The 13,780-nt window shown below is 35.4% G+C and overlaps 1 long non-coding RNA gene across 1 annotated transcript in view; it reads left to right on the top strand.

The window, feature by feature from the left end:
- LOC134736240 (uncharacterized) overlaps nt 1-13,780 on the top strand; it is a 164,437-nt gene that overhangs the window by 30,691 nt on the left and 119,966 nt on the right. The window contains exon 2 of the long non-coding RNA XR_010120137.1: nt 34-127. This is a non-coding gene — a long non-coding RNA (uncharacterized lncRNA). The remainder of the gene's footprint in view (nt 1-33; nt 128-13,780) is intronic.

The following is a 13,780-nucleotide window of genomic DNA, read 5'->3' as shown; positions in this document are numbered from 1 at the left end:
ACCTCACCCTGCTCTCGCTTTTTCCTTCTCCAGCCATGTACGATGGGCCTGCTTCCCCTTTGCCTTCTGCCATGATTATGTTTCCTGAGGCCTCCCCAGCCATGCTTCCCATACAGCCTGCATAACTGTGAGTCAATTAAACCTCTTTTTTTAAAAAAATAAATTACCCAATCTCAGGTAGTTCTTTATAACAGTGTGAGAATGAACTAATACAGGAAACAAGCAAGAGAAAAGAACAACTGGCAAGGGATGGAATGTCCAAAAGTTCCTCCATCACATATGATGGCTGTAGTATAAAGGTTTTATTGTGTTAAGGAAATTGCTTCTATGCCTAGTGTTCAAAATTTGTGATCATAAAAGGTATTGAACTTCATAAATACATTTAGGACATCTATCAACATACTCTACTGACATATTTTTTTCCTTTTTTAACATTAAAAAAATATTTATTTATTTATTTGAGACAGAGTCTTTCTCTATCACCCAGGCTGGAATGCAGTGACATGATCTTGGCTCACTGCAACCTTCACCTCCTGGGTTCAAGCAATTCTCATGCCTCAGCCTCCCAAGTAGCTGGGATTACATGCATGTGCTACCACTCCTCGATAATTTTTGTATTTTTAGTAGAGACAGGGTTTTTCCATGTTGGACTGACTGGTCTCAAACTCCTGACTTCAAAGGATCACTCACCGTGGCCTCCCAAAATGCTGGGATTACAGGCGTGATCTCTTTGCCCAGCCATAATTTTTTCTTTAGTTTACTGATACGTTGCCTGGTATTCTAATGATAATTCATCCTTGAAAGTTTGGATTAAATCTTTTTTTAGTGTAATGTATTGTCATATATTTTACATAGCAAGCACACTACAAAATTTATACTATTTTACTAATTTTACCTTTAGTCCGGTTTCTTCAGACTACCTCTATATTGCTGGACTGAATTTATTGTAGAGGCTACCTCAAATCATTTTTTCAGAATCAGGTGGGATGTAAATAATCATATACTTTCAGCACTGAAATATAAACAGAAGAGAAATACTGATCATTGTGCTTATCTCATTCAGATGATAGTTAATAATTGCATCCACATGATATATTACTATCCCTATATTAAACAGTGATTCTCAACCATTCCTTGGGGCATGCTTCCCTATCCTGCTGATGTGACTGATGAATACATATTAAGCATGTGAAAGGCAAGCAGGCATCAAAGAAAATTCAAAAGCTTTGCCATAAAAAGAATTGCTCTTCAGTATAGATTGGAGTGTCAGGAAGACTTCCTTATTTAGTCCAAAGGAGGTAGAAGTTAACTGGCTAAGCTCTTCAGTTCTCTCTAATGATATATGCAATGGAGTTTGCTTCAGATTTAGCTTCTAAAGCTCTCTATTCAAATATGAAATAATCAGAGAAACACAAAAGAAACATCCCAGGTACCAAGCTATATTTTGTACTTTTATACACATATATTTCTGCCAATGAAGGCCTAGGCTATATTTCTTCAGTTTATGAAAAGGGATAGAATAAGCCTTGGGAACATAAATTATAACACCAGAATCAGACAATAGCAATACTATCAAGCTAAAAGGTTGAGGATTAATCTTAATTGAGAATATCTTCTGCCCTTCTACTGCTGGGGCCTCCAACTCTCCATCTAATATCTTGAGCACAAAACCATTGGGTGCATAAGATCAAATACATTTGGTTGTTATATAATTTTTGTATTTTTAAATGGCTGTTAACCAGGAAAATACTTCCCTAGCCTATCTATAAATCTTAATACAGATTACATTTTTGGCCTGAGGGTGAGGAAAATGATTGGCTCAACGGACTCAGGAGTAGTATCAGTTTTTTGTGACAATATACATACACTTTGTGTGTGTGTGTGTGTGTGTGTGTGATTGTGTGTGTGTTTGAGGGCAGTGTCTAATTAAATTATTCTATACTTTTTGTTATGGGTTGCATACTATCCCTCAAAATATGATTGTATAACTCCTAGTACCCTCAGATTGTGACATTATTTGGAGACTGGGTCTTTACAGAGGTAATCAAATTAAAATGAGATCATTAGAGTGGTCCCTAATCCAATATAACTACTGTCCTTATGTAAAGGGGCAACTTAGACAGATACAGACCCACATAGAAGAAACATGATGTGACTAGACAGACATAGAAAGTAGACGACTGTCTATAAACCCATAAAAGAGACCTGGAATAGATTCTTTACTCACGGCCTTCAGAAGAAACCAATCCTGATGACACAATGATTTCAGACTTCTAGCTTTCAAAATTGTGAATCAATAAACTTCTAATTTTTCAGCTGTACAATTTGTGGCATTTTGCTATGGTAATCTGAACAAACTAATACAGCCTCATGTTAACACAAAATGGAGTTATTAAACAGTAAAGTACAGTAGAGAAAGTCGAAAGTGAGTCCATCCAGTCCTTCCTATTCTTATTTAATACCAGAAAAATGGTCTTTTTCCCTTCCCTTCCCTTCCCTTCCCTTCCCTTCCCTTCCCTTCCCTTGCCTTCTCTTCCCTCCCCTCCCCTCCCCTCCCTTCCCCCCTTTCCTCTCCCCTCTCCTCCCCTCCCTTCCCCTTTCTTCCCTTCCCTTCCCTCCCCTCTTCTCCCTTCCCCTCCCTTCCCTTGCCTTCCCTTTATTTCTTTTCTCTCTTTCTCTTTTTTTTTGCTTCCTCCCTTTCTCTTTCTCTCTTTCTTTCATCTTTCCGTCCCTTCCTCCCCGCTTCCCTCTCTCTTTTTTTTTCTTATGCAAGCTCCTGATGTATTTCTTAGGGGAAGTTACTAATGCTAATAGTTCCCATGTTCCTGTGTCCATCTCATATGTGTTTTCTCCCACCTTAGGGGTTCTGTGTACTTTTAACAGGAAAACACCTTTTATTTTAACTAGGTGTTTTTGGTTTTGTTTTAACTGGGCCCTGGCTAGAATCTTGGTTCCTCAAGTCAAGGACCATAACTAATTCATTTTAATATTCCTGTACCAGGTAGGCAGAGTGCATGAAATATAGTGGCTAGTAAATACTGCTCAATGAATACATATATAATTAAATAAATACCTTAATTCATATTAACTGTTTCTATTGTTAAGCCTTGCAGTCCTCTTTGTGTCCATTATAATTAAACAGATATTTTTGTTGTTTTCCTATTTTTCTGATGTATTTAGATCCTACTATTTTCTTATTATTTTTAAAAATTATTCTGTTTGTTAGATATTGATATGTGTGCACGGATGGGGAGGTTTTCATGTTAAACAAGATCAAATTTATTTTTGATCTTAATCAAAATAAAAAGTGCATACTCGAGAGATTCTTACATGAAATAATATAATTCTTTCAGCTTTATAATGTATTACATAGGCTAATCTTTCTCACATGCCTTTACTCATTCATATATTGGTTTTATTACCATTTGACTTGTTCCTATTGTCTAAGCCCTTTATTGTATATGTTACGAAGGTTTCTGTACCTCTGAAGATATCAACATTCATTTTCAAACTCACCTATCTATTTATTTTAGTTAGGATCTCTGGTGAATGTATGTTTTCAAGGGATCAATCTGAAATTTACAGAAATACACTTTTAATGTTCTCTCACCTTTCCAGAATCCTAAGTGGAAATACAAAAATAGTAAAAGTCTCAAATTAATTAAAACTGTATACATAACTACTCCAGTGTTACCTGCTGGATACAAATTAAGAAGAGTAAATGAATAATTTAAATAATTGTTCAGATTATTAGATAGGCAAAAACCCAATGGTTATGGCATCAAGCATACATGCAGAAAGCTAAGATCTTTATTTTGTTATTACTCTCAGAATAAATCAATATTTTTGTGGATAATTACCAGTTTAGGGCCAAATAATATCCTAAATTTAGGCTTTCTGTAAAGAACATTAAATGAACTGAGAAAGCATACATCTTTAGCATTTGTTTTTGAAAGTGTGACAATTTGCTATAATTTTGGTCCCTAAAAGACACCTGTATGAGCTTAGTGTTATTTTATATCAATTTGAAGATTGGTGTGGTTTTACTGTCTGTGCTTGAAGGTTATTTTTATTGCTCAGGTATTATTTTGACATCTACAAATGCCCAAGATTTTGAGGAAAGCAAATTTGCACAATCTGTTTGGGAAAAAAAATAGATCCACTAACATATGAAGCAAATTCTTGACTTCATTTTTTCAAGTCACTTCACAGATTTGTGCCTTGAGTTTTTGTTTGCCTCTTTAAAATGCTGACTTTTTACAGGGCAACTGGAAGGAGAAGTAGCAATTTTCTATGGTACTAGAAATTTTATTTCAACATATTAAAATTAATCAGTACCTATATATTGTTTTAGTTGAATTTTTCTTGGTGTTTCTTTAGTTTGGGGAAATTTCTGTCTTATCTCCAATGAGCTGTTTGTTTGTTTGTAATTTGGGAAATGCCTTTTCATCAATTTTATGAATAGCCTAGGAAACAAAGGTTATTTTTCTGAGTGGAATATAATGTACTTAGTAAGTAATATTTGTTTTCAAAAATGCATTTTTGCTAAATCATATGCACTTTAACATTTAAGATTCATGGTTCAAAGAGTGATAAAGCTAGTTCAGGCAACATTAATGAATACATGAGTCATTCAAATGTATATCTACATGTACTATGTGGAAAGATATATAGAGAGAGGGATGCAACTTACATGCGTACATGTCCAGAGACTTCCACTTGTTAATGTAGTGTCAAAAAAGTGTCTAAACAAAAGAAGTATATATATGTATATATATATACCTTTAAATTTGAATATCAATTTATTATTTATCTATCTGTATAGACGGAAATTATAATACCTGTCTGAGATCACAAGCAATCTGATCAATCCAGAATTCCTATTTGCAACATGTGTTATCTTCCGACAGAAAATGATCCTGGCTTGATGAAGTCAGTGCAGTGACTTACTACTTATGTCTTAGCTAAAGAGGTAAATTCATGATCTTCCAGCTCAAAATATATACTGACTATCTGCTTCTGAATATCTGAGATTTTACCGTAAGAGTAATGCATACTCATAGAATTTGAAAACTTCAGATCTCTTTCATATTCTGTGTTCTTTTAATTATACAGATGTCTAAGGAATTTAGTTATCAGTCATTAACACTTTAGTAAAAATTTACTCAGTAAGCATTTAATGGATAACTCTTACATCCCAGGCACCATGTGACACAAATGGTGTCTTGGAAATAGATTTTTTAAAGTCTTCAATTTTTTGAGATAGATCTCAAAAATGAGAAAACAAGATAAAGAGCGGGTTTTTTTATATATATATACAGATCTTGTAAGCAGTACTGTCCACCTTTCACCACTGTTGATCAGCAGATAAACTTTGCCAACGAATTTCTAAATCATCAAAACAAACTCCATTCTTCAAGTCGGCTTTTCTCTCACGTCCTATCCACAAACTCTATTACCATTTATTCCTTTTAAATCTATGCATTATTTTTCTAATTTGATGCACAGCATTAACTTCTCACTTATGACTTTGACTTTTTATTGACCAATTTTGCTACCTGATAGGCAGCACCTCTCTACATCACTTGGAAAAAAACCCTTCTACATTTAACCTTACATTTGAAAACTTAGACTTATTAAACCCCTTCTCTACTCTGAATACACAAGTACCATTGACACTGCCTATAGAAAGCTACAGAACTGGGATCCTGGGGTGGCCAGGTTTAGGATTTTCAGGGAAGGTGACTTGGTCTGCCTCACTTTGCCATCATCACAAAGCTGTACCATAGGGAACTCAAGGGCACCATGTCGTACCCAAGATAAGGAGGCTATAGCATTTATATTATAGTTCTCAGTATTATATTGCCTTTTATAACAAATGGATTTCAGAACACTCGAGAAACTGGATTTCATACATGACAGTCCTTTTGACTCTGAAATTCAAATATAAAAATGAAATCTGTTGGTAAGAAAGATAATACTGGCCAAGCACGGTGGCTTACACCTGTAATCCCAGCACTTCGGGAGGCCAAGGTGGGCAGATCGCAAGGTCAGGAGATTGAGACCATCCTGGCCAACATGGTGAAACCCCATCTCTACTAAAAATACAAAAATTAGCTGGGTGTGGTGGCACGTGCCTGTAATCCCAGCTACTCAGGAGGCTGAAGCACGAGAATCGCTCGAACGCAGGAGGTGGGGGGTTGCAGTGAGCCAAGATCATGTCACTGCACTCCAGCCTGGCGACAGAGCAAGACTCCGTTTCAAAAAACAAAACAAAACAAAAAACAAAGAAAAAAAAAGAAAAGAAAGATAATACGGTAATAAGAGTTCTGCATGTAGAACTTTATCCATGATATGATAGTTCTAGTTTCAATTTGTAGTAAATTTATATCTTGGAAGATGTTCATTTACAAATTTGAAACTTATTCTATTTTTTTAACTCAATTTTTATTTTACTTTGAAATGTCACCATCTTAAACTGCATTCTTTGAGCTATGCAATTCCTAATTATCTAAGATTATTTTAGTTTTTTTAAATCCTAGCTATAATATACTACTCTAATTTTAAAATCATGTTTTTTGAAAATTATTTTCATCTTTTACACAATAATATTTGGAGAAAGAGATGACATAAGTGATATCCATAAAACCTTATACTGAGTCTTAACAGCATAAGAATACAGATCTTGGTGAAAAAGAAACTATAACTTTTTGCAAGCCAAAGCAAATGTTTGCAATGCAAAGATCTTCTGGACTAGACATTTCCTGGTAGATGGTCACAAAAGGGGGAAAATCTTGAGTCCTCCCTGAAAAACATCTGGCTTCTACTTTGCTCTGGGAGAGTTGAAACCCAGAGAGCATTACTGAAATTGAATTATTCCGTGTTAGCCATTTTGAAACTTTAAACATACCATATCCAAACTTTCAGCTCTGCATTGGATTAGTTAAATCATAATGAAAATTTAAAATTGACAATGAAAAGCTGAAAAACCTACTAAACTCATTAGAAATTGCGTTACTCTGTCTAATATTCAAAGAAAGAAACATTGTATAATGATGTTTAATTCCATATTTGGGGCTTTTAGATACATAATCCTTGACCATACTAATATATTACATATTTGGCAAAATGAGACTACGCAAACGATCAAAATGATTTTATAAACTAATTTTGAGATGACATGTGTATTTGTTAACTTAGTGGCAACAGTGAGGCATTCATGAAAACCCTGGACATAGAGGAAGTAAAGTAGTCTCCTTAAAATTAAGCCATGAAACCAGTATTTTGGAGCAGAGATGTACAAAATCATTTTGAAGAGACAGAATGGCTGCAAAGTAATTAGTATTTGTTGTAAAATGGTTGATTAATATGAATCAATAAGAATGTTTGAAAGGAATAGGGCCAGAAAGAAACACGAGGATGAGGATTAAAAGTGGACATTAGGAAAAAAAAAAAAAAAAAAGAGCTTAAGGCCAGGGTCCCACCAGGAGCTTCGCAGGGTAAAGGATACGTTTAAATAGGAAAAAAAAATTCAGACATTGGAAGACAAATCTGTTATTATAGATGTTATTGCTAACCAGACCAATGCCATTAAACATCAGATTCCTGTTGTAACTTTTCCTGCTTCATTCTGTAGTCATGAAGCAAATTCTTCCTATGGTTCAGTTTAGCTTTAGAGTTTTTCTTTTTCTTTTCTTTTTTTTTTTTTTTTTTTTTGAGACGGAGTCTCGCTCTGTCGCCTAGGCTGGAGTGCAGTGGCGCAATCTCAGCTCACTGCAAGCTCCGCCTCCCAGGTTCACGCCATTCTCCTGCCTCAGCCTCTCCGAGTAGCTGGGACTACAGGCGCCCGCCACCACGCCCGGCTAATTTTTTTGTATTTTTAGTAGAGACGGGGTTTCACCGTGGTCTCGATCTCCTGACCTCGTGATTCACCCGCCTCGGCCTCCCGAAGTGCTGGGATTACAAGCGTGAGCCACCGCGCCCGGCCAGCTTTAGAGTTTTTCTAAAAAGAGATAAGTCACTGGTTATGTCAAACATTACAGGTTTCATCGAAAATTTAAAAATTGCTGATACCAGTTCTGAGCAATGATTAGATCAACCTTCTGAACCTATACAAATGTTAAGGCTATGTTCTTGGTGATAGCCAAGGTAATCTCTTGTTGACCCTGGTGAAGCTGGGCACTGCAGGTTTTAAGTAAATGTTCTTTAAATTCCTGTAATATGCAATAATATTTCCTCATAAAACAAGTATAAATTTTGTACCTAAACTCCATTGTAAAATAAATGTTATCTTCCAAAAATCAAACAGCATCCAAGTTTGAGTTTACATCTTACTGAGCTGACCAAGATTTTAATCTCAGCCTTTATTAGGATTCACTCCCACGCCTGTGGCTGTGCAAAGATCCAAGGGCTTTAAGCAGAGTAGACTATTTGGTGAAGCTCTCAGATCTCTACTATTATGACTGTTGTCTAAACCTGAGTGGTCTCTGGAGGTGAATAATTCCATTGCTTCTGTGCCTCACTTAGCCATGAGGTTTTTGTTAAGGCTGAGAGCCCCGAGTGCCTGTACTCAATCTCCCTAGAAGTGTCATGCACTGATTTCAGACTAAGTTACTGTGGTCTCCCTTTAATTTTGTCAGGGCATAGGAATTTAAAAGAATTCATAATTTTTATGTTTATACTGCCCTTTTTCTTGGCACTAGCCACTTTTCCAAGAAAAAAAAAAGTCATAAGTTTCTGAAGTCAATTCCTGGATTTAGCCATGGAACTGAAATCAAGCACGTGAAAAAGAATACAAAGCTTGATTACTTCTGGGAAATTAGGAGATTTGTAAAAATTCAATTCAGGGTGAATAAAGCCAATGTTAATATAACAAAACATAACCCTATATCTTTAACAGTTATTAAAATGACCTAATAGGCATTATTTTCAACAACCATTACAAGTATTTTACATTCTTTTTTTTAATAATAAAAAAAATGACTACAGACATTAATTGACCTGTGAGGGTCAGTATGAGTATGAGGTGCACATGACATTTGAAATTAGTTATTTTTGCTTCAAATTCAATGTTACTTTCAACTAGCTTTCACATAGAAATATTAACTTTTATTTTTTCTAAAATTAATTTAAAAATTCAAAAAGAAATAACATATGATCTTCTTTCCTAGTTCGAAATTAATCTATGACTCTTCTTAAATCCAGCGGTTGTGACCATAAATGTGGAGGCTGAAATACTTGTTCTCAGTTTTCAAGTCTTCCTTCTTCCAGCTGAAATTGTCACCAAAATAAAGTTTATGCCACACGCTTTCTCCCAAATATTACTTCATTCATTTAGCCATGTGATCAGGGTATCCTTAAATTAATGAAGAATAAATATAAAAACACTTTGTTGAAAAGCTTGCTAGCAGGAATGAACAGAGGTGTGAGTGTGGAAAGTTTTCAAAAGTAGTTTAGCATGAAGGATGCTGTATATATGCTGTTGTCAACACTTAGAACACAGTGACTAAAGTTGCCCATGCCTGGCACAACCTATGGCCTGCGAGCATGTTCCATAGTGATGATGCACAGAGTGGTGACTTTGAAAGATTGGGTATGTCACGTGAGAAAAAATATATATATACCATCAGAGTCCATCTGTAAGCTGAAAGAAGTGGATATGGAAGACATTTTTAACATCGATAATGATGCTCCAGTTGTTCTTTCATTGGCCAACTTAAAATGGTTCTGAATCAAGGTGATGTTGAAAATAATGATGATGAAGATGACATTGTTAACACTGCAGAAAAAGTGCCTATAGATGACATGGTGAAAATGTGATGCACATATTGAAGGACTAGAACAGCGTGTATTCATAACAGAAAAGGAAACCATTATAGTTTATAAAATCAAACTGAGAGTTCTAAGACAAAAGCTATTGTTAATGAGGCAGATGAATCTGGAAGAAACATTTAAAAATAACAATTGATACAGGTACTCTGATAATGCTACTGTGCTGCTTAGTTACTCTGAACACATTAATTTTTCACTGTATCAATGGAATTTCATATTTTGTAATGTTAAGTACTTATATGTAACTAAGTATAAGAAAATGATTGCTTATTGGTAGGATATAAATTCAGAGTCAGGAATGACATTGATGTCAAGCAACCAGATTGTCCACAGGGGTGTCTAAAATGGTGACACCTTTGCTTCCTGATGGTTCAATGCACACAAACTTTTTTCCTGCACAAAATTATGTGAAACATTGTATAAAATAATCTTTAGGCTATGTATATAAGGTGTATGTGAAACATAAATATATGTTTTTATTTAGACTTGGGTCCCATTTCCAAGATATTTCACTATGCATATACAAAGATTTCAAAACCTGAAAAAAAAAAAGCTGAAATCTGAAACACTTTTGGTTCCAAGCTTTCAGATAAGGGACACTCGACGTGTATACTATTATGGGAAGAGCATATATTTTTGCTCTCTTGATGTTGCCCTTAGACATCTGATTTGTATTGATCAGTAGATTAGATGTGAAGAACAGAGGTCTTAAATGTGCTTAAACATTGTGTCCTTCAAGCCTGTGATCCTCTAGGAGAAGAGCATGCTCAAACATAATTTTGGCCTTTTCAGCCAGGGTTCTAAAACAGACATAAATGGAGAGAGACCTGAACCCTTCCTACAATCTGGATTTAAGTCTAGACAACATAAAGCCTGAGGCACAGCCACCAGTTTCCGTGAACATGGGAATAATGCTGATGTAACCCACTGAATTATGAGATATTTTGTCAACAGCAGTGTGGTGGAAATAGCTGATGAATAGGGTCTACATATACTTCAGAAGCAAACAAATAATTTTAATTCATGCTCCTGGATAATCATGGTTTGTATACATGACGGTCATTGAATGTCTGTCAAGAGAATAAGGGGTATTTGTACATTATGAACATAAAAGTGTTGACACTATCATTAGTAAATAAGAAGACATGCAATACTGTTAATGTGTTATATATTACAATGTCATTTATGTAAATAGATGTAATTTTATACACATTGTATTAGTCAACACTGTCCAAAGGAACAGAGCCAATATTGTTTGCGTTTGTGTGTGTGTGTGTGAGAGAGAGATGTATACACAAAATCTCTCTCTCCCACTCTCTCTCTACAGAAAGAAGGTGAGAGAAAGAGATTTTAAGAAGTTGAGTCACAATTATGGGGTCTGTCACATCAAAAATCCACAGAACCAAAAATCCGTATAATTAATCATCATGATATATATATATATATAAGCATATATTTGCTCTGTGGTATACTCTGGAATACATTTTCTTTCTCCTGTGGCCCTGGGTCACTATTTAGATGTTTAAAAAATGTGGTTTATTGCCCTGGCCTGAACTTTGGGGAAAGATTTTGGGAGAAGGAGGTCGTTTCTTTCAATTCTGTCACTTTCTATATGTTTTTGAATTTCCTACCCAAGTGCATGTCAGAAATTACCAAGGGCATTTACCGTTTTATGATGATTCAAAATAGAAGTCTTGACCAGGAGTGGTGGCTTATACCTAGCATTTTGGGAGGCCACTGCAGGAGGATTGCTTAAGACCAGAGTTCAAGACCAGCCTGGGCAATATAGTGAGACCCCTTGTATCAGACCATTCTTTTTTTATTTTTTAAGTTTCACACTCTCTATTTTTATTTTGTTGGCTTGATTTCTCATTCATCTTTTTATTTTCATTTTTTATTTCAATAGGTTTTTGGGAAACAGGTGGTGTTTGGTTAGCTGGATAGGTTCTTTAGTGGTAATTTCTGAAAATTTGGTGCACCCTTCACCCACGCAGTGTACATTGTACCCAATGTGTACTCTTTTATCCCTGAACCCCCTTCTACCTTTTCCCCCAAGTCCCCAAAGGCCAAATTATCATACTAATGCCTTTGCATCCACATAGCTTAGCTCCTACTTATGAGTGAGAACATACAATGTTTGGTTTTCCATTCCTGAGTTATTTCACTTAGAATAATGGTCTCCAATTCCATGCAGGTTGCATTATTTCATTTTTTTAATGTCTGTGTAGTATTCCATGGTGCATGTGTGTGTGTGTGTGTGTGTGTATATATATATACACACATACATACATATATATACACACACACATACATACATATATATATCACATTTTTTTCTCTGCACATTGAATGATGGGCATTTGGGTTGATTCTGTATTTTCATAATTGTGAATTGTGCTACTATAAACATGCATATACAAGTGTCTTTTTTGTATGACTTCTTTTCCTCTGGGTAGATACCCAAGAGTGGGACTGCTGTATCAAACGGTATATCTACTTTTATTTAATAATTCTTTAAGGAATTTCCACACTGTTTTCTATAGTGTTTGTACTAGTTTACATTCCCACCAGCAATGTAAAAGTATTCCCATTTCACCACATGCACGCTAACATCTATTATTTTTTTATTGTGGCCATTCTTGCGGGAGTAGGGTGATATCACATTGTGGTTTTGATTTGCATTTCCCTGATAATTAGTGATGTTGAGCATTTTTTCATATGTTTGTTGGCAATTTGTACGTCTTCTTTTGAGAATTGTCTATTCGTGTCCTTAGTCCAATTTTTTATGGAATTTTTTTTTTTTTTTTTTTGTATTTTTAGTAGAAACGGGGTTTCACTGTGGTCTCGATCTCCTGACCTCGTGATCCGCCCGCCTCGGCCTCCCAAAGTGCTGGGATTACAAGCCTGAGCCACCGCGCCCGGCCTGGAATTGTTTTTTTTCTTGCTGATTTGTTTGAGTCCCCTGTAAATTCTGGATATTAGACCTTTGTCATATGCGTAGTTCGTAAAGATTTTCTCCTACTTTGTGGGTTGTCTGTTTGCTAATTATTTCTTTAGTTGTACAGAAGCTTTTTAATTTAATTAAGTCCTATCTATTTATCTTTGTTTTGTTGAATTTGCTTTTAGGTTCTTGGGCATGAAGACTTTGCCTTAGCCTAAGTTTGTTGTAAATTCTGGATATTAGTCTTTGTCAGATGTGTAGATTGTGAAGATTATCTCCCACTCTGTGGGCTGTCTGTTTACTCTGCTGACTGTTCCTTTTGCCCTGAGAAAGCACTTTGGTGTAATTAAGTCCCACCTATTTATCTTTGTTTTCATTGCATTTGCTTTAGGGTCCTTGGTCATAAAGTCCTTGCCTAAGACAATGTCTAGAAGGGTTTTTCTAATGTTATCTTCTAGAATTTTTATAGTTTCATTTCTTAAATTTAAGTCCCTGATCCATCTTGAGTTGATTTTTGTATAAGGTGAGAGATGAGGATCTAGTTTCATTCTCCTACATGTGGCTTGCCAATTATTCCATCACTATTTGTTGAATAAGGTGTCTTTTCCCCACTTTATGTTTTTGTTTGCTTTGTCAAAGATCAGTTGGCTGTAAGCATTTGGGTTTATTTCTGGGTTCTTTATTCTGTTCCATTGGTCTATGTGCCCATTTTTATACCAGCACCATGCTGTTTTGGTGACTGTGACCTTATAGAATACTTTGAAATCAGGTAATGAGATGCCTCCAGATTTGTTATTTTTGTTTATTCTTGCTTTGGCTATGCGGGCTATATTTTTGGTTCCATATGAATTTTAGGATTGTTTTTTCTAGTTCTGTGAAGAATGATGATGGTATTTTGATGGGAATTGCATTGAATTTGTAGATCACTTTTGGCAGTATGGTCATTTCCACAATATTGATCCTATGCATCCATGAGCATGGGATGTGTTTCCATTTTTTTGTGTCGTT

Source organism: Symphalangus syndactylus, chromosome 3 (genome assembly GCF_028878055.3).
Source record: "Symphalangus syndactylus isolate Jambi chromosome 3, NHGRI_mSymSyn1-v2.1_pri, whole genome shotgun sequence".
In the NCBI taxonomy this organism is placed as follows: domain Eukaryota; kingdom Metazoa; phylum Chordata; class Mammalia; order Primates; family Hylobatidae; genus Symphalangus; species Symphalangus syndactylus.
This window is presented reverse-complemented; position numbering and strand designations above follow the sequence as displayed.